The sequence below is a fragment of the Budorcas taxicolor genome, chromosome 2 (genome assembly GCF_023091745.1).
Source record: "Budorcas taxicolor isolate Tak-1 chromosome 2, Takin1.1, whole genome shotgun sequence".
In the NCBI taxonomy this organism is placed as follows: Eukaryota; Metazoa; Chordata; class Mammalia; order Artiodactyla; family Bovidae; genus Budorcas; species Budorcas taxicolor.
The window spans coordinates 148228596-148250420 of NC_068911.1; positions in this window are offsets into that span (position 1 = coordinate 148228596).

Here is a 21825-nt window from a genome sequence, read left to right on the forward strand (position 1 = left end):
ACAAAATCCCTCTCTTAGTCTTTTTACTTTTAGGCCTTTTAAGCTCACAAGCTTAAACCAAGATGAGAAAATCAAATGGAAATGCTTTCCAGAGCAAAATGAATGGGACTATTAAAATAAGAAAGGAGGCTACCTACATTCAACTGCAAAAGTTGGCTTTAAAGACTGTTATCTCCACCTTAACACCACTTGTCAACACTGAAGTTCTATTCCTAGTCTTAACTAGTACACAGATATGGCTATCCCCAAGCATCCAGGTCAAAGTCTAGTCTGCCTGTTGGCAAAGCAGAAGGAGAACAAATCCCTCTAGACTCCTCCTGAGATTTTTGTGGGGATTTGGGATTGATTAACAATTGCATTTTTAATTCTAATGCAAACTAATTTTTGAAAACGGTAAAACTTTTGTCTCAAGAAAATAGGCACTTTTAAAAGTGCTGAATGCATAAGTTGGTTTTGGAAGACTCACCTTCCCCAGGACTCCCCCTAGGACCCTGAACAAGTAATCAGTCTCTACAACAAGCGTTTGTTTGGTTACCATCCTTTCTGAGAGTTGAGTGACAATGGAGGCATTATCAGATGAATAAAGCAATATTCTGTTAACCAAGTCTTTGAGTTATTAGTGTTGGTGATGAACTGCTCACTGTAGGACTTGTCTAGGCTTGCCTATTGATTATTAAAATCACAGAATGTGTGATGGGCCCAAACTCTGACTACAGGTTCAACTTCTACTATTAATATGACATGGTTAAGTCACTAAAGAGATTTTGTCCATTCACCAATAAGATGCAAAAAAGTCTATTCTCCAAAAAGATGCAGAAAAATTTTCTCCCTACTTTGTCGCTCTACAAAACAATGTGGTATTAACAATTCATATAATTGACTGAAATAGTTTATGCACAAACATTTTCTTTTGTCCCTATGTCTGCATCATCTGACACCATCAAAAGACCTGATAGCCACTGTTAGGCCCCAAACCATTGACTTTTCAGCTCCTGCCATGGTCATTTCTGGTTGTTTGAGCGTTGCCTAGTCTGACCACCCTCCTCTCTGTCTATGGACACCAACTCCACCTCCCTCTTTCAATTTGCTAAGATTTACCTCCTCCATACTATTCCCCCAATCCCTCAAATGAGCTTAAGGAATTAGTCATTTAGACCAATGTACACAAAATCACTGTGGATGGAGACTGCAGTTGTGGAATTAAAAGGGAAGGAAAGCTATGACAAACCTAGACATTCATTGTATTCAAAAGCAGAGACATCACTTTGCAGACAATGGTCCGTATGGTCAAAGCTATGGTTTTTCCCTGATGTTGGGAAAGATTGAGGGCAGGAGAAGAGAGCAGCAGAGGATGAGATGGTTGGATGGCATCACTGAATCAATGGACATGAATCTGAGCAAACTCAGGGAGATAGTGGAGGACAGAGGAGACTGGTGTGCTGCAGTTCAAGGACAGGGCTTTGGCTACTGAGCAGCAACAGTAACACAAAAGAATGTCAGGGGGATCTTTTTTATGCACATTCTTGGGCCCCACTTTAGAGTTTCTGATTCAACAGGTCTGTTTAAGGAGGCTGAGAATTTTCATTTCTAACAAGCTCCCAAGTAATGCTGAACTCTGTTAGTCAATTTGATTAGCAATGATATAAATTGACTATTCATTATAAAACTATTGAGGAATTGGTGAGTAATTGGAGGCTGAGAGGTGCTTAGAGAAAAGGAAGATAATTGCAAGCGAGTAATAAATATTTGGAGCCAAGAGCTTAACAACAGTGAGTAATAATAAGAAAATAGTCCTGTTATAAGGATTCACAGGAGTAAAGAATAAACAGGAGATGTTCCGCTGTGGCTTTCCCAGTGTGAGAATTATAGATTGGCACACAGATCTGAGTATATATTATAATTCGGGAACCACAGAGAAGTCCTAACTAGTGTTCTGTGTTGTTTTTTTTTTTCTTTTTGACTGGTGTGATCTTAGAATACCGTAATACCTCACAATGAAATGATTTTTTTCTAGATGCCAGTTACTTAAAAAAGAAGTGGACTAGAAAACTAAAAAGAGATTCAGAAAAACTCAAATATAATAGAACTCCTGATTCAGAAATACAAACTTTGAAGCAGTTTAAAACAAATTTAACAAATGCTTATACAAAAACTGCTGCTGCTACTGCTAAGTCGCTTCAGTTGTGTCTGACTCTGTGTGACCCCATAGACGGCAGCCCACCAGGCTATGCCTTCCCCGGGATTCTCCAGGCAAGAACACTGGAGAGGGTTGCAATTATTAACACTATCTTCCATAAGGTAAATGTAAACACTAATGAGATACATGGAAAAACAGAAGCTCACAGCAGAAAAAGAGAACTTTTTAAAAAGAAGCAAATTAAAATTTTAGAACTGAAAAACCTGAATTAAACAATTCACTGGATAGGCTTAATAACATAATGGAACTGTTAGAAGAGTTCGTGTACTCACAGATAAACCAATATAAACTACCCAATTTATCCAAATTACCCAAGAATAAAGGGAAAAAAGAAAAGGTTTAAAAAAATAAACAAAACCTTAGGAATCATTGGGAAAATATGTAACATTTGTGTCTCTAGAGTCCCAATTAGAAAAGAGAAAATTATTGGTGCAGAAAAAAAAAAAAAATCAATGACTAAAAACTTTCTAAATATGGTGAAAGACATATGTTTACAGATTCAAGAAGCCCAGCAAATCCCAAAATTTGATTTAAGGTCATAGAAAATCATTCCCAGACACATCTAATTCAAGCTTCTGAAAACCAAAGATAAAGGAAAAATTTGAAAGCAACAAGAGAAGGAAAAAAATGACACATTACATGAGGGGGAAACTATTTGAAAGATGGCTTATTTCTCATCTAGACACTCTGGAGACCAGAAGAAAGTACAACAAGATTTTATAGTCTTGAATGAAAAGAACTGTCATTCCTGAAACTATCCTCAGGAATGAAGGCAAAGTTAGGCCTTCTTAGATGAAAGTAAACTAATAATTCTTCACCAGCAAACATTTTTTTTAAAAAAATGCTGGACAAAGTTTTTCAGACTGAAGAGAAGTGATAACAGAAGAGACCTTGGAACTTCAGGAATGAAATAAAGCATCTAAATGGTAAATATTTTGCAAGATAGACTGCTTTTCCACTCTTAAGTGTTTAAATATTATTTCTGTTCAAAGTAAAAATTATAACAATGTTTGGTGGGTTTTTTAATGTATGTGGATATAATATATATAAAATCTATAACGTAAAGAAATGAGGTTAAAAGAATCTATGTGTTTGTAAGTCTTCTATGTTTTACTTGCAATGGTAAAATATTAATTCTAAGTAGACTTTGAAAAGTTAGGTATATATATTATGATTTATTGAATAATAGCTAATAAATTACAAAGTGATATAGTCAAAAGACCAACCTACACATTGAAATGTAACAGTGAAAAATATTCATGTAAGTGTAAAGAAATCAGGAAGAGCAGAACAGAAGAGACAAATAGAAAACATAGAACAGATTTAAATTCAATTGTATCAGTAAATACATTAAATGCAAATGATTCAAACACCAATTAAAATACATAGATTGTTGATCTATGACAGTACAACGCCATGCTACTGAACCTTTACAATAAAGTTTTATTTATATAAGAACAGTCTCTCTAACATACTGCTCTTCTTCAAAATGGGCATAACTTTCATTGCACTTTTGTTATTTTATATATTGATATATTTTAGAGCTGAGTTATCACATACACTTCAGAGAATTTTAACTGAGAGTGTGTTGAATTTATAGATTAATTTGGGAAGGAATGTCTTTATAATATAGTATTTCTTGAAATTCTTTTTCTCACTTGTTGAGGTCTTTATAATTGTCTGTAAATAAAGTTTTGTAAGTTTATTTATAAATCTCTATCCCAATTTTATTATTATTATTTATTTATTGGTGTTAGTAGTGAAGAACCAGTCTGCCAAAGCAGGAGACACCTAAGACATGAGGGTTCAATCCCTGGGTCAGGAAGATCCCCTGGAGAAGGGCATGGCATCTCACTCAGGTATTCTTGCCTGGAGAATCTCGTGGATAGAGGAGGCTGGTGGGCTACAGTCCACAGGTTGCAAAGGTTCGGAAAGAACTGAAGCAACTTAGGCTTATAACACACAGTCTTCGTGGCAGCACACGGGATCCTTAACTGTGGAACACGGACTCTCTAGTTGTGGTGTGCAGGCTCCAGAATGCCTGGGTTCAGTGGCTGCCGTGCCAGCTTACTTTCTCCATGGCATGTGGGATCTTAGTTCTCTGACCAGGGATCAAACCTGAGTCCCCTGTATTGTAAGGCAGATTCTTAACCACTGGATCTCCAGGGAAGCCTCACTAGCCCAAATTTTATTAGTTTTTGTTCTTAAGTTTTTTGGGGGTTTGTAGTTACATAAATTTTTTAAAATTAAAATTTTCCTACTTGTCACTAATAAAGAAAGCAGTTTCTTGTATCTTGATATTACATCCTACAACCTTGTTGTACTCTGTAATTTTAACTTCACTAATTTGTCAGTAGGTCCTCATGGGTTTTGTATGTGTCTCATCTATGAATACTTATAGTTCTATTTCTTTTTTTCCTTTGTTTATAACTTGTTCTTCTTGCCTTACTTGGGTGACTATGTTCTCTAAATAATATTAAAAACAGCATCAGCAGCAGGTATCCTTGTCTGATTGCTGAATTTAAAGGAAAATATTTCTTATATTTTACAATTAACTAACATGCTATTAATATTTGATACCCTCTATCAAGAAAGGAACTTTACCATACTTGTTATTAATTTAACCAAGGGGTAAAACAGAATTTTCATCTTCTTTGTGATGCTTCTCTCTTCACAGTTTTGTAAATAGATTGATTTTTCTCTAAGATATTATCAGCCCAAAATGCTAACCTTGTTTGGAGGAAGAGAACAGTGCTATCTGATGCTATAAAGAGCAATATTGCATAGGAACCTGGAATGTTAGGTCTATGAATCAAGGCAAATTGGAAGTGGTCAAACAGAAGACAGCAAGAGTGAACATCAACATTTTAGGAATCAGTGAACCAAAATGGACTGGAACTGGAATGGGTGAATTTAACTCAGATGACCATTATATCTACGACTGTGCGCAAGAATCTCTGAGAAGAAATGGAGTAGCCATCATAGTCAACAAGAGTCCGAAATGCAGTACTTGGATGCAATCTCAGAAACGACAGAATGATCTCTGCTCGTTTCCAGGGCAAACCACTCAGGATCACAGTAGTCCAAGTCTATGCACCAATCAGTAATGCTGAAGAAGCTGAAGTTGAATGCTTCTATGAAGACCTACAAGACCTTCTAGAACTAACACCCCCAAAAGATGACCTTTACATTATAGGGGACTGGAATGCAAGAGTAGAAATCAAGAAACACCTGGAGTAACAGGCAAAATTGACCTTGGAGTACAAAATAAAGCAGGTCAACAGCTAACAGTTTTGCCAAGAGAATGCACTGGTCATAGCAAACATCCTCTTTCAACAACACAAGAGAAGATTCTACACATAGACATCACCAGATGGTCAATACCGAAATCAGGTTGATTATATTCTTTGCAGACAAAGAGCAAAAACAAGACCAGGAGCTGACTGGCTCAGATCATGAGCTCCTTATTGCCAAATTCAGACTTAAAGTGAAGAAAATAGGGAAAACTGCTAGACCATTCAGGTATGATCTACATCAAATCCCTTACGATTATACAGTGAAAGTGACAAATATATTCAAGGGATTAGATCTGATACACAGAGTGCCTGAACAACTATGCATGGAGGTTCATGACATTGTACAGGAGGCAGTGATCAAGACCATCCCCGTGGAAAAGAAATGCGAAAAGGCAAAATGGCTGTCTGACGAAGCCTTAAAAATAGCTGAGAAAAGAGGAGAAGTGAAACGCAAAGGAGAAAAGGAAAGATATACCCATGTGAATGCAGAGTTCCAAAGAATAGCAAGGAGAGGTAAGAAAGCCTTCCTCAGTGATGAATGCAAAGAAATAGAGGAAAACAATAGAATGGGAAAGACTAGAGATCTTTTCAAGAAAACTAGAGATACCAAGGGAATATTTCATGCAAAGATGGGCACAATAAAGGACATAAATGGTAGGGACCTAACAGAAGCAGAAAATATTAAGAAGAGGTGGCAAGAATACATAGAAGAACTATTCAAAAAAATCTTCATCACCCAGATAAAAATGATGACGTGATCACTCACCTAGAGCCAGACATCCTGAATGTGAAGTTAAGTGGGCCTTAGGAAGCATCACTGCAAACAAAGCTAGTGGAGGAGATAGAATTCCAGTTGAGCTATTTCAAATCTTAAAAGATTATGCTGTGAAAGTGCTACACTAATAGTCCATCCTAAAGGAGATCAGTCCTGGGTGTTCACTGGTAGAACTGATGTTGAAGCTGAAACTCCAATTCTTTGGCCATCTGATGCAAAGAGTTGACTCATTTAAAAAGACCCTGATGCTGGGAAAGATTGAGAGCAGGAGGAGAAGGGGACGACAGAGGATGAGATAGTTGGATGGCATCAACGACTCAATGGACATGAGTTTGGGTGTACTTCAGGAGTTGGCGACGGACAGGAAGGCCTGGTGTGCTGCAGTTCATGGGTTGCAAAGGGTCAGACACGACTGAGCAACTGAACTGAACTGAATATGCCAGTAAATGTGGAAAGCTCAGCAGTGGCAACAGGATTGGAAAAGGTCAGTTTTCATTTCAATCCTAAAAAAAGGCAATGCCAAAGAATGTTCAAACTACAGCACAATTGCACTCACCTCACACACTAGCAAAGTAATGATCTAAATTCTCCAAGCCAGGCCTCAACAGTACGTGAACTGTGAAATTCCAGATGTTCAAGTTGGATTTAGAAAAGGCAGATGAACCAGAGATTAGATTGCCAACATCCACTGGATCATCGAAAAAAACAAGAGCGTTCCAGAAAAACATCTACTTCTGTTTTATTGACTATGCCAAAACCTTTGACTGTGTGGATCACAATAAACTATGGAAAATTCTGAAAGAGATGGGAATACCAGGCCACCTCACCTGCCTCCTGAGAAATCTGTATGCAGGTCAAAAAGCAACACTTAGAACTGGACATAGAACAACAGACTGGTTTCAAATAAGGAAAGCAGTACATCAAGGCTGTATATTGTCACCCTGCTTATTTAACTTACATGCAGAGTACATCATGCGAAATGCCTGGCTGGATGAAGCACAAGCTGGATCAAGATTGCCGGGAGAAATACCAATAACCTCAGATATGCAGATGACACCATATTTATGGCAGAAAGCGAAGAACTAAAGAGCCTCTTGATGAAAGTGAAAGAGAAGAGTGAAAAAGTTGGCTTAAAACTAACATTAAGAAAACTAACATTATGGCATCCGATCCCATCACTTGATGGCAAATAGATGGGAAAACAATGGAAACTGAGAGACTATTTTGGGGGGGCTTCAAAATCACTGCAGATGGTGACTGCAGACATGAAATTAAAATATGCTTGCTCCTTGGGAGAAAAGCTATGACTAACCTAGACAGCATATTAAAAAGCAGAGATATTACTTTGCCAACAAATGTCCATCTAGTCAAAGCTATGGTTTTTGCAGTATAAATGTGAAAGTTGACCTGTAAAGAAAGCTGAGCACCAAAGAATTGATGCCTTTGAACTGTGGTGTTGGAGAAGATTCTTGAGAGTCCGTTGGACTGCAAGGAGATCCAACCAGTCAATCCTAACGGAATTCAGTCCTGCATATTCATTGGAAGGACTCATGCTAAAGCTGAAGCTCCAATACTTTGGCCACCTGATGGGAAGAACTGATACGTTTGAAAAGACCCTGATGCTGAGACAGATTGAAGGCAGAAAGAGAAGGGGATGACAGAGGATGAGATGGTTGGATGGCATCATCGACTTGATGGACATGAGTTTGAGTAAGCTCAGGGAGTTGGTGATGGACAGCGAAGCCTGGTATGCTGCAGTCCATGGGGTCACAAAGAGTCGGACACAATTGAGGGACTGAACTAAAGTGATAAAATAGAATTTTCATCTTCTTTGTGATACTTCTCTCTCCACAGCCTCATAAATAGGTTGATTATTCTCTAAGATATTATCAGCCCTGAATGATACCCTGTTTGGTGGAAGAGAACAGTGCACAGGACTCAACAGAATTAGGAGACGGCGTAACTCAGGGCTGTATATTGTTATCTCCTTTTCAAAAGTAATTATCTAAATTGATGAAGTCATTATGTCTTATTGCTTTCAGTGCAGGTTGAAAATAGTTACAGAAATACTGGCATAACACCTTACTTACTTAAAAAGCTATATGTTAATAATTATAGTTAAAAATAAAGTATAGAATTAGCCCTTAATTCTATGATTCCCAAACTTATTCTTTAAAATTATGATGGGTTTTTAAAAATATATACACACAAGGAATCCATTCCAGTCTACTTAAGTCCTTCTCTCTAAGACTCTTCGCATTCTCTGATTCCTTGTCTGTCCCAATTCCTTTCTCTGCCTCAGTCTATCTCTCTGCCTCTTCCTCTCTTCGTCTCTCCGTCTCTCTCTTTCTCTACGCACAAAGTGTCATAAAAACTTTCATTTATACAGTGTTTCGATAATGCTGCTTTTTCTCTTTTCCCACTTCTGAAATTGCCATAAAACTCAATAGTAAAAAGATTGTTTTACCAAAAATTGAACACTGTATGGGCTTCTCAGGTGGCGCTAGTGGGAAAGAACCAGTGAATTTGATCTCTGGGTTGGGAAGATCCCTTGGAAGAGACAATGATAACCCACTCCAGTATTCTTGCCTAGAAAATTCCATGGACAGAGGAGACTGGTGGGCTACAGTCCATGGGTCACAAAGAGTTGGACATGACTGAGGTGAATTAGCACCCACAAACATTGTACATCTGTAACGTGTACCCATTTGCCCAGTAAGGCCAAAACAAGACAATGTATGTTATTTAGGACAAATCCACCACTAGAAAAACACAGTTTCGTTTATTTACATTAGAGTCCCAAGTAATAGAACTTGGTTGCTGGTGAAATAAGTTGTCAGCACTTCCATGAACCCATCAGCATGGTCACCTCCCTGAAGATGCTGCAATACCTTATTCAGTTCAGTTCAGTTCAGTTGCTTAGTCATGTCCGACTCTTTGCAACCCCATGGACTGCAGCACACCAGGATCATTTCCATCTCCTACTTACCCCTGCCCTATCCTGTTTTACTTGCATCTAGTGACTCATGTTTTAAGGGAAATTAAAGAAAGCTTCTATTTCCAGAAAGGGCTAAAGCTGTAAGTTTACATGAAAGATAGCATGTCAAAAGTGTTGCCAACAAAAATTAATAAATCAAAATAACAGATGGGTTAGCCAAAATGAAAAAAATTAGAACTCTTGGGTGTCACGCAAAACTTATGGAATGTCTGAAATTTTCTCATCCCCTCCTTTTTAAATTTTGGTTTCCTGTAGGATATCTCTCTGGCTTTTCAGCATTCTCATAATTTCCTTTGTCAACTTCCAGATTTCTTTGTAAAATATATCTAATGACTTTCGATGATGACTTCACAGAAACAAAGCAACATTCAGATTCAAAAATGTTTAAAAATCATGAGAATTTGAGACATCATAGGAAAGAAAGTTGAAGAACTGTGAGCCACAAGTAATATCAGCAAAAAAGCAGAGATGAGGAACTGCACTTATAAATTAAGTAAGTTTAAATGCAACATGGAGACAGGACTAGAATTAACTGGGTCTGTAGGAGTCAATCAGCTAAAGAATATGTTGTTTTTCTGAACAGACAAAAAGACAAAGATTTTGCTTTGGTCTCTAACTTGTTTTCATTCTGGCAGTTAACATCTATTTTCTCTGAGTACAAGACAAATGCTATAAAAAATGGCTTTTGATTATGCAAGAGTATGTTGCTTGTTTACCTTTTCAGGTCAAAGTTAGGGAAAAGAATTGCTGCTTCATTAGATATCAGACAGCTCCATAGAAAGGGACTTTTAAAGGAGGAAAACCAAAGATGTAAGGAAATAGGAAGATTGTTTAGCTTTAAAAAATAAAGTTTGGCTTGATGTTTCCCAACATTGGTTTGAACAAAAAAAAAAAAATTAAACAAACCCATTTGAGGCAGGTATGGCAAAAAGCGAAAGGATATGAATGACCTTAGTTTTAACTCTAACCTCTCTGACCCTATCAAAGCCTAACGAGGTCAGGTGACTAGAGTGCAGTCTTCATCAACTTAGTCTGGTTCTCTTTCTGTTGCATTATATGCCTAACAATTGTTCTTCAAAATATCATTAAGGTAACTACTATTTCTGTCCTCAGTCATCAGTATGGGCTATTGGATTCTTTATCATTAATAGAAGCTAGCTAACAATTATACAACAATTATATGGAAAATTCTGAATTCACTTTTACAAAGTGTGTGTGTGTGCTGTGCTCGGTCGTGTCTGACTCCATGGACTGTAGCTTTCCATGGAATTTTCCAGGCAAGTGTACTGGAGTGGGTTGCTATTTCCTACTCCAGGGGATCTTCTCAACCTAGGGATAGAACCTGCGTCTTTTGCATCTCTTGCATTGGCAGGCAGATTCTTTACCACTCTGCCACCTGGGAAGCTCTTATAAAGTATGTCAGAAACATTAAATATCTGGAATTATATTACTTGGAGATATGAAGAAAAATAGTTATACAATGTCGTGAATGATAATCAAGGCCCTTAGCATTTTGTGGACCATGAATAAACCAGAAGAATTTTGGAAATTGCTGTTTCTAAAAGAAATGACTAGTGTTGTCTTTTAAAATACATTTTTAACATTCTTAAGTACCTTTTAAAATTTGTCAAATATTTCTGAAGTAAAACCATCAAGTTCTCAAACAAAGTGAAGATCATATCTCAAGCCTAAGTAAATGTTCAGTCATTCCGTCAGGAGCAAATCATAAAGAAAACCTATAAAGAAAATACCAGATTGGTTAAACATGTTCCATATTCTTGGTTTACTCTCTGAAACACTGTTCATGATTCCTACCAGTCCTTACTGCCTACATATTTCTTTTTAATTTTTTCTTTTTATGTTTCCCAAGTTCACAATTCACACAAAGTACCCACTGAAGCAGATGGAAAAATGATATGAATCGTTCAGCATTCTTTGGGGATTCAAATTGGTTTTTATGATTAAAGCCTTGATTACTCAAAGCACATAGAAGGGTTTGAAACTGGGCATTAGGAATAGGGGTGGGCCAGTTTGAAAAGTGATAAGGGAGCTTTGTAGGGTAAATGTAGTGAGTCCTCAATCCTGGAACTCAGGCCAGAGAAAAGCCAGACAGCACTAGACACAGAGGTAGGGGGAGGAAATAAAAAGAAAAAAAAGACACTTGGAAAAGATGTGCCAGGTTGTGGTTTCCTGATAAATGAAGATGACATAGTACCACAGGGCTTGCTTCATTATATTATTGTGAAACTTGGACTCAAATAGAATGAGGCAAATCCACAAGTTAAAGTGTTTTTAAAGTGGCTTAATAATCACTTTGAGAACAAAATACCCTTTCAGCAGTGTGACTGGAACTTTGATCAACAAACAGCCAGTCTTTTGTGAACAAATACAAGAAGGACCACATGGGGGTGGGCTTGGAGTGTACGTAATCCTAGGAAGATGCCTTTCTCTTTAATTATGATACCTGGTGGTAGTGTTATGTGATACAGTGTTTTTCAGAGATTCTGTAGGAAACTTGCCTTCAGTAAAGAATTTATAGAGGTTATAGGAGATAATGCAAAGCTATTTGATCTCTTTTAAAAAATCAAAGGTATTAAATTTTTTAGATCTCCCCCATTTTCTTTCCTCATTCAAGAATCAGCTGCCAAAAGTACCAAACTCCACCTGGGCATACTGCCAACTGAAATAGAACTTTTTTTTCCTCCATTTTCGTCTTCTGGATTACTTGATGACCTGATTATGTATCATTTCACGCTGGATGATTTCGATACATGATTGGCTAAAAAACTGGAATTTCTGTGTTGTGGGAATGAGAGATAGAGGAAGAGAGAGAGGGAGGCCACAGCCCATCTTGTGGTTGGTGAGTTTCCCCACCTTTCCTTATGCTGTCTGTAAATTTCATCCAAAAGTAAGCTCATCCTACATTTGTCATTGAATGAGACTGTGGTGGGGTGGAGGGTCCTGACCACAGCTTGTGAACCATTCATCTACCACAGTGTCACATGTCTTCAAATGCTTCCACCAGGGCCACCTGCTGGGCTGAGTACCAGCTCTTCGTCTGAATTCCTAACCCATTTCTTTAGCAAAAAAGTGCTGTTCCTAGAACTATTCCAACAATTATTCATGCATTTAGCCATGTATTTAAAACATTAAATTTTTTTTTTTTTTTAGCACCTGCAATGTATAAGGCCCTATTCTGGCACTAGTAATGCAGCGTTCAACAAAATAAAGTCACTTATTTCACGGTGTTTACATTCAAGTCAGAACAGTTCATTTTGAAAATAGAACATTTCATAAAATTGTAACATAGTTAATGAAAGTATTCTGGCCCAAGGCTGGGATGCCAGCCTAGAATGAGTTTCTTATATGGTTAGGAGTTAATGCTTATTAAGCACTTAACATGTGCCAGGCATTGTGAATAGTACATTCGCTTCCTCATTGGCTGGAGAGCTGAACTGGATACTTTCTACAGTACCCATTAAAATTCAGATTACTTGGTTGGTCACTTTATGATTGACTTTCCTTTCATTTTTGCCTAAAGTTTAAGATGTGGCAAAAAGACATCTATATTCAAGAAGTCTCTTGAAATGACTTCAATTTGGGGGATGGAGGAGAGAACTGTCTAGTAAATTATGTCATATAATAGAAAGAAGAACTGAAGAGCCTCTTGTTGAAAGTGAAAGAGGAGAGTGAAAAAGTTGGCTTAAAACTCAACATTCAGAAAACTAAGATCATGGCATCCAGTCCCATCACTTCATGGCAAATAGACAGGAAAACAGTGGAAAGAGTGAAAGACTAGTTTTGAGGGCTCCAAAATCACTACAGATGGTGACTGCAGACATGAAATTAAAAGATGCTTGCTCCTTGGGAGAAAAGCTATGACTAATCTAGACAGCCTATTAAAAAGCAGAGACATTACTTTGCCAACAAAGGTCCATCTAGTCAAAGCTATGGTTTTTCCAGTAGTCATGTATGGATGTGAGAGTTGACCTATAAAGAAAGCTGAGCACCAAAGAATTGATGCTTTTAAACTGTGGTGTTGGAGAAGACTGTTGAGAGTCCCTTGGACTGCAAGGAGATCCAACCAGTCAATCCTAACAGAATTCAGTCCTGAATATTCATTGGAAGGACTCATGCTAAAGCTGAAGCTCCAATACTTTGGCCACCTGATGGGAAGAACTGATTCATTTGAAAAGACCCTGATGCTGGGAAAGATTGAGTGCAGGAGGAGAAGGGGATAATAGAGGATGAGATGTTTGGATGGCATCATCGACTCGATGGACATGAGTTTGAGTAAGCTCTAGGAATTGATGATGGACTGGGAGGCCTGGTGCTGCAGTCCATGGGGTCACAAAGAGTCGGACAAGACTGAGCGACTGAACTCAGCTGAACTGATAACAGAAAGATCGACCCCTATGTTCAAGTCCCATTTCTTCCACTAAACTTCCTGAGCTTCTGTAAGCTGGAGGTAACTCATTCCTCTCAGCATTATTGTGAAGATTAACTTTATTTAGCAAATATTTATGGCACATTTATTGAGTGCTAAGTACTGTCCTTTCTACTGAGGACACAGTAAGTAACATTAAGTCACTATGAGGTGCTTTAGCTCCTTGCGTCTTTCCTTTGTCTTCTAGTTTTGGAGGAGGTCATTTGGTCACTTGCGGTAGAACACAGGGTCCAGTTTTGAGTGAAACCCACTGTCCTTCTCCAGGCAACCCTGACAGTGTCAGACTTAAGTAGGCAGAGCCAGTTCTGAGCCAGATCTGTGACCTGTCAGGAAGGGAAAAGAGATGAGTATTCAGAATCCAGCCAAACCTGTTCCAGGAGTGGCGGTCACTGGGAAGGGCTTCCAGATCTGTGCTGAATGGCCAAAACCTGTTGAACACAAGGTGAAATCTATTTGCAAATCTTAAGCAATGTGGTTTTAAAGGGTTTAAAAGCCCTGAATACTTAAAATGAGTAGACGCTCCTTTGCCTCCCTCCATTATTCTCTCAGCACAATGACAATATTGTTCTAACCACTATATGTACTTCAATATCTTACCTATCTTTAATAAGATCTTAAGCATAAGAAAAAGTTCATTCCTGGGCTGAATTAACTATATTTTCTTTGAACTAGGACTATATAAATGTTGAAAAATATTAATGAATAAAATATAAATATAGCTCAAATTTCTTTTTATATGATTAGAGAAAATTACCCACACTAAATTCTGTAAAACATACTGAAGATATGACAGTAAGAACGATGCAGTTCCTGGGACTCAGTGGCTTCTTAGATTCATGAACACAAGATATGTGAGGTCTTTTTTTTCTCTTATCTTTCAAGTTCTTTATTTACACTCCACAAGCTCCATAGTAGTGGAGTTCAGTGCTCTTAAAAAAGGATTTGCTGAATTCTCTGCAATCGCTTAATATGCCTGGAAGCATAAGCATGTTAAAAATGAAGTTTAATAAAAGAAGAGAGAGAGAGAGAGAACTGGGCTGTGAGATCACCTCTAATCCTTCCTGAAGTCAACCTATTGATAATCTGTTCTTCTGTCTCTGAAAGATGATGGCCATTTCTAAGAGAACTTGGAGATGCTGCAGACAGAATAGGAAACTGGCAATGTGGGTGACCTGACCTTACTATGCAGCAATTAATTTGAGCGTACAGAAGTCAAACAGCTGCAGATAGTTTCCTGATTGTTGACTTTTACTCATTTTTATATCCATGCTGGAGATGAGTGTAATTTAGAAATTGGATGGACTTTGAACTGTGTTTCACCTTTTAGGCTAAGGATTGAACATGACAGTTAAGGGTGGAAGGGCTCATGAATGATTTTGAGGTCTGAGTTGAGTTTTGCTTTCCTTTACTTTATTTTAATTTTCAAGTGACTGAGGGAAAGGGAATCAGTTGTATTTTTTATTTGTTCAAGTTCAAAGTGCTGTTTCAGGAAAAGAGTCTTTGTTTTACATCACATTCTGGGACTTTTTCAATAGAAATGAATCAAAAGGACCCAGGGAAATGTGAATTGACTTTTTTTTTTTTTTTTTAGGAAACAGATGAGAATCTGATATCAAATGTTTTTGTCCAGAGTTCCATGTTGATGATAAGTTGAGCTGCTTTCTAGAATTCCTGGGAAATAATTATGACCAGATTTGTTTTTGTAGTATTCACATGCCATCCTATTTCCCCACCACTCATCCATTCTCAGCCTTTCCATCTCATGGAAGTCTTTTTTTTTTTTTTTTCACAAGAATAACCACATAAGAAAAATACAGATTCAAATCAGGAACATCAGAATAGTCAAAGCAGTCCTTTCTGAAAGCAGAATCCTATATCATTCTACTTCAACCCTGAATGAAGGATGTTTTTTTTATGTTGAGCTCTGGAGGATACATATTCTCAGACACTGGGCCAAAAACAATAGATTTGCCTTTCTTTCTATGGAACTTACACTATAGCATAAGCTGCCCAAACAAACTCTGAACCATAATCCTGTTGGCCTCTTAGACAGAGATGGTTGGAAGCAAGATTTTGTCCTTCCAACTTGAGGATTTTTTATTTTCCCCTGTGGGTCTTGAAATTAATAAGAGCAATATGAAAACACATTGACAGTTTAATGCAGCAATCAAAACTATTATATAGTAACAAGACAAAAGAACTCATCATCCATAATCGTTTCCATTTTTCAAGTTGAAAATTTCAGAGTTTGAAAAAAATTGCATCAGTTTTTTTCCTGTTGTCTAAAATATCCTTCCTTGGACAAGTAGAACTATTGTGTACCACTAAATGAACAGTAATCAGAAAAATCATTTGTTTCAGATAAACATCAACTATGTAATTTCAAATAATTCCACAAATGCAATGATTAAAAAGATAATTTTGTCTTTCTAAGGCAATGGACATCAAAATCAGTTCAGTTCAGTGCAATTCAGTCGCTCAGTCATGTCCGACTCTTCGCGACACCGTGAATCGCAACACGCCAGGCCTCCCTGTCCATCACCATCTCCCGGAGTTCACTCAGACTCACGTCCATCGAGTTCGTGATGCCATCCAGCCATCTCATCCTCGGTCGTCCCCTATTCCTCCTGCCCCCAATCCCTCCCAGCATCAAGATTTTTTCGAATGAGTCAACTCTTCGCATCAGGTGGCCAAAATACTGGAGCCTCAGCTTTAGCATCATTCCTTCCAAAGAAATCCCAGGGTTGATCTCCTTCAGAATGGACTGGTTGGATCTCCTTGCAGTCCAAGGGACTCTCAAGAGTCTTCTCCAACACCACACTTCAAAAGCATCAATTCTTCGGTGCTCAGCCTTCTTCACACTCCAACTCTCACATCCATACATGACCACAGGAAAAACCATAGCCTTGACTAGATGGACCTTAGTCGGCAATGTCTCTGCTTTTGAATATACTATCTAGGTTGATCATAACTTTTCTTCCAAGGAGCAAGCGTCTTTTAATTTCATGGCTGCAGTCACCATCTGCAGTGATTTTGGAGCCCCCAAAAATAAAGTCTGACACTGTTTCCACCGTTTCCCCATCTATTTCCCATGAAGTGATGGGACCAGATGCCATGATCTTCGTTTTCTGAATGTTGAGTTTTAAGCCAACTTTTTCACTCTCCTCTTTCACTTTCATCAAGAGGCTTTTTAGCTCCTCTTCACTTTCTGCCACAAGAGTGGTGTCATCTCCATATCTGAGGTTATTGATATTTCTCCCGGAAATCTTGATTCCAGTTTGTGTTTCTTTCAGTCCAGGGTTTCTCATGATGTACTCTGCATAGAAGTTAAATAAGCAGGGTGACAATATACAGCCTTGACATACTCCTTTTCCTATTTGGAACCAGTCTGTTGTTCCATGTCCAGTTCTAACTGTCGCTTCCTGACCTGCATACGGATTTCTCAAGAGGCAGGTGAGGTGGTCTGGTATTCCCATCTCTCTCAGAATTTTCCACAGTTTATTGTGATCCACACAGTCAAAGGCTTTGGCATAGTCAATAAAGCAGAAATAGAGGTTTTTCTGGAACTCTCTTGTTTTTTCGATGATCCAGTGGATGTTGGCAATTTGATCTCTGGTTCCTCTGCCTTTTCTAAAACCAGCTTGAACATCAGGGAGTTCATGGTTCACGTATTGCTGAAGCCTGGCTTGGAGAATTTTGAGCATTACTTTACTAGCATGTGAGATGAGTGCAATTGTGCGGTATTTTGAGCATTCTTCGGCATTGCCTTTCTTTGGAATTGGAATGAAAACTGACCTTTTCCAGTCCTGTGGCCACTGCTGAGTTTTCCAAATGTGCTGGCATATTGAGTGCAGCATTTTCACAGCACCATCTTTCAGTATTTGAAATAGCTCAACTGGAATTCCATCACCTCCACTAGCTTTGTTCGTAGTGATGCTTTGTAAGGCCCACTTGACTTCACGTTCCAAGATGTCTGGCTCTAGATTAGGTCCATACCATTTCTGTCCTTTATCGAGCCCATCTTTGCATGAAATGTTCCCATGGTATCTCTAATTTTCTTGAAGACATCTCTAGTCTTTCCCATTCTGTTGTTTGCCTCTATTTCTTTGCATTGATCGCTGAAGAAGGCTTTCTTATCTCTTCTTGCTATTCTTTGGAACTCTGCATTCAGATGCTTATATCTTTCCTTTTCTCCTTGGCTTTTCACCTCTCTTCTTTTCACAGCTATTTGTAAGGCCTCCCCAGACAGCCATTTTGCTTTTTTGCATTTCTTTTCCATGGGGATGGTCTTGGTCCCTGTCTCCTGTACAATGTCACGAACCTCCGTCCATAGTTCATCAGGCACTCTATCTATCAGATCTAGGCCCTTAAATTTATTTCTCACTTCCACTGTATAATCATAAGGGATTTGATTTAGGTCAAACCTGAATGGTCTAGCGGTTTTCCCTGCTTTCTTCAATTTGAGTCTGAATTTGGTAATAAGGAGTTCATGATCTGAGCCACAGTCAGCTCCTGGTCTTGTTTTTGTTGACTATAGAGCTTCTCCATCTTTGGCTAGAAAGAATATAATGAATCTGATTTCGGTGTTCACCATCTGGTGATGTTATGTGTAGCGTCTTCTCTTGTGTTGTTGGAAGAGGGTGTTTGCTATGACCAGCGCATTTTCTTGGCAAAACTCTATTAGTCATTGCCCTGCTTCATTCTGCATTCCAAGGCCAAATTTTCTTGTTACTCCAGGTGTTTCTTGACTTCCTACTTTTGGATTCCAGTCCCCTATAATGAAAAGAACATCTTTTTTGGGTGTTAGTTCTAAAAGGTATTGTAGGTCTTCATAAAACCATTCAACTTCAGCTTCTTCAGCATTACTGGTTGGGGCATAGACTTGGATTACTGTGATATTGAATGGTTTGCCTTGGAGACGAACAGAGATCATTCTGTCATTTTTGAGATTGCATCCAAGTACTGCATTTTGGACTCTTTTGTTGACCATGATGGCTACTCCATTTCTTCTGAGGGATTCCTGCCCACAGTAGTAAATATTGTGGTCATCTGAGTAAAATTCACGCTTTCCAGTCCATTTTATTTCGCTGATTCCTAGAATGTCGACGTTCACCCTTGCCATCTCTTGTTTGACCACTTCCAATTTGCCTTGATTCATGGACCTGACATTCCAGGTTCCTATGCAATATTGCTCTTTACAGCATCAGATCTTGCTTCTATCACCAGTCACATTCACGACTGGGTATTGTTTTTGCTTTGGCTCCATCCCTTCATTCTTTCTGGAATTATTTCTCCACTGATCTCCAGTAGCATATTGGGCACTTAATGACCTGGGGAGATTCTCTTTGGTATCCTATCATTTTGGCTTTTCATACTGTTCATGGGGTTCTCAAGGCAAGAATACTGAAGTGCCATTCCCTTCTCCAGTGGACCACATTCTCTCAGACCTCTCCACCATGACCCACTAATCTTGGGTTGCCCTGCAGGCATGGCTTGGTTTCATTGAGTTAGACAAGGCTGTGGTCCTAGTGTGATTAGATTGACTAGTTTTCTGTGAGTATGGTTTCACTGTGTCTGCCCTCTGATGCCCTCTTGCAATACCTACCATCTTACTTGGGTTTCTCTTACCTTGGGCGTGGGGTATCTCTTCACGGCTGTTCCAGCAAAGCACAGCCGCTGCTCCTTACCCTCTGAAGAAGACATGATGAGGATGGGCCTCCAGACGAGCAAGGAACTTCAGTGAAAACTGCCTCCCTCTCTCCCGGAGTCCTGTAGAGGCACTCAATATCAGAATAAGAGGTGGCAATTTAGACAAACACCATTTTTCAGATCTCCATTTCTGTTTCCCCTAACTTCATTTAGCTAAGGCCTTTAGTCTTGTTTTACAAAAAAAGGAAAACATAGCATAACAGATAAAGTGGGGACTTTCTAGATTTACACTTCTTCCTAAGCTCTAATTGTTAACACTTAGGCACTCCCGGGCCAATTACTTATCATCCTGGTTCCTCTGTTTTTTTAACTGTGCAATCGAATAAATTGTGTCTGCTTTATAGAATTATTATGGGAATTATAAGTCTTTAGAACAATACCTGCAACATGGCAAATGATAACTAGGATGATTATTTAAACTTCCCAATTCACTTTGTAACCTCTATGCCTAAAATGAAAATCCAGGAATAGTTTAAGAAATGTCTAAAATAGAACTTTCTCAACCTCAGCATTATTGCCATTTGGGCTGAATAACTCTTTGTTGTGGGGGACTGTTCTATGCACTGAAGGAATATTTAGCAATATCCCTGGCCCCTAACTACTACATGCTGGTAGCCCCCTCCCCTAGTCATGACAAGCAAGACAGGCTCCAGACAGACGTGGTTAAATGTCCCATGGTGGAGGAAGGGACAGCTGTACAATCCCCTCCATGAGAATGGGCACTCTAGAACATTCCACAGTATAAAAAGTGCATATCTCCAGTAGATATTCTCTCTCAATGTAATCATCTAAATGATTGCCCAAAGATTCAAATCAGCATCTATTTTCTCTTTAAAATTTAATTTTGAATAAGATAATTAGTTACCTTTTATTTAAAAAAAACAAAAACAAAACTTGAAACAAGAGGAAAAAAAGGAAGGAAGGACAGAAAGAGGAAGATGCTTTATTATACAATAAGAATTCTTTATCATTTGAAGTCCAGTTTCTGCCTGTAGGCTACAACACTATCAGCTTCTAGTAAATGAAACATTGTCTAAAAAACATTTTATTTATAAGAGTAAAGAAAATATCATTCAATGGTTAAAGATCTGGGAAGTTGTGTTACATATTACGTATTAACATTAAAAGTCAACTATTCCTCTCCATCTCTCTCCTGCTCATCTCCAAAATGAATTTTATTGGGGGAAAGAAAGAAAAAAGCGAATTGGAAAAAACTTGTTTATTTTTTCATGAAAGTTGGCTTTATATCCTGCTCTTTCTTATACAGAACCTTCATTATTACCTTAGTCTTATTCCTTTTTATTCCTTTTGACAAAAATCTTACATTTGCTTCTGCTGCTGCTGCTTCAGTGATTTCAACCAACCTCCCTAGGACTCAGATTCGTGTCACGCTAACTCAGCAGTGTGACTTTTGGAGACTGAGTAGGAGGAAGAAGACTTCGTTCTAATCGGCAAAATAAAACTCTAATCCCAAAATAAGACCATTAAGTCCTTGAGACGATATAAAATGCATATGAAAATTTAATACAAATAAAATGATCCAGTCCAAAGTCAGCGTTGCATTCAAGAAACATTAGCCTAACATCTGTAAGTCACTGAAAAAGTGAATTTTCCCTGGAAGTTATGTTCACATTGCACTACAGACCTCTTTACAATCAGTTTTGTCCATTTACTCACAAGCATTGCTATCCACAATGCAGCAATGGCTTCCAGTAATTTCTCCCCTCTCTCTGAATCCCCTCTAGAACTCTGCCTATAACTCAGCCAGTGTAACTTCTCTTATTTCACTCATCCTTTCCACTTTCCCCATGTGTTTGTTTTCTTTGCACTGTAGTTCTCTGTCTTTTCCATGTCTATTTAGGTGTAAATTCCTAACTTTAAGAAGCCATCAAGAAGGGAAAGACAGAATTTCCACCATTTAGAGCAAAGGGAAGAAGTTGTGAATACTCATGAAACTAGATATATAATCAATATGTATGTGTATTACCCATCCTTATTACAAATTAAAGTGAGGGAGTTATCTGAATTATAGAATAATAAAATATGGAACTAGGCCTAGAGTAAGATACTAGATTGTGAAACTTGTATTAAAAATGAAGATAGTTTTTGTGAACTTTTCAGGAGGTGGCTTGGCTCAGTTATGTTCCATCCATACTTTTATGACTGCACCAATAGCAAGTAAGAGGAAGGTAAGAATCAGTGCAGCTGACTCTTCGTTCAATGTTTGTCTCCTGTTTGCTTTGAAAGCATGAGGAAGACGCCAACCTCTACTTGATATTATTGTTACAGTGGCTTTCAACAATCACATAAGTGGCTGAAAGTCTTGAAGAATTACAGATAAATGGTTCACAACCTTTTAGCTTTTAATATATTCTCCATATATGCTTTGTGCTCTAAAATATT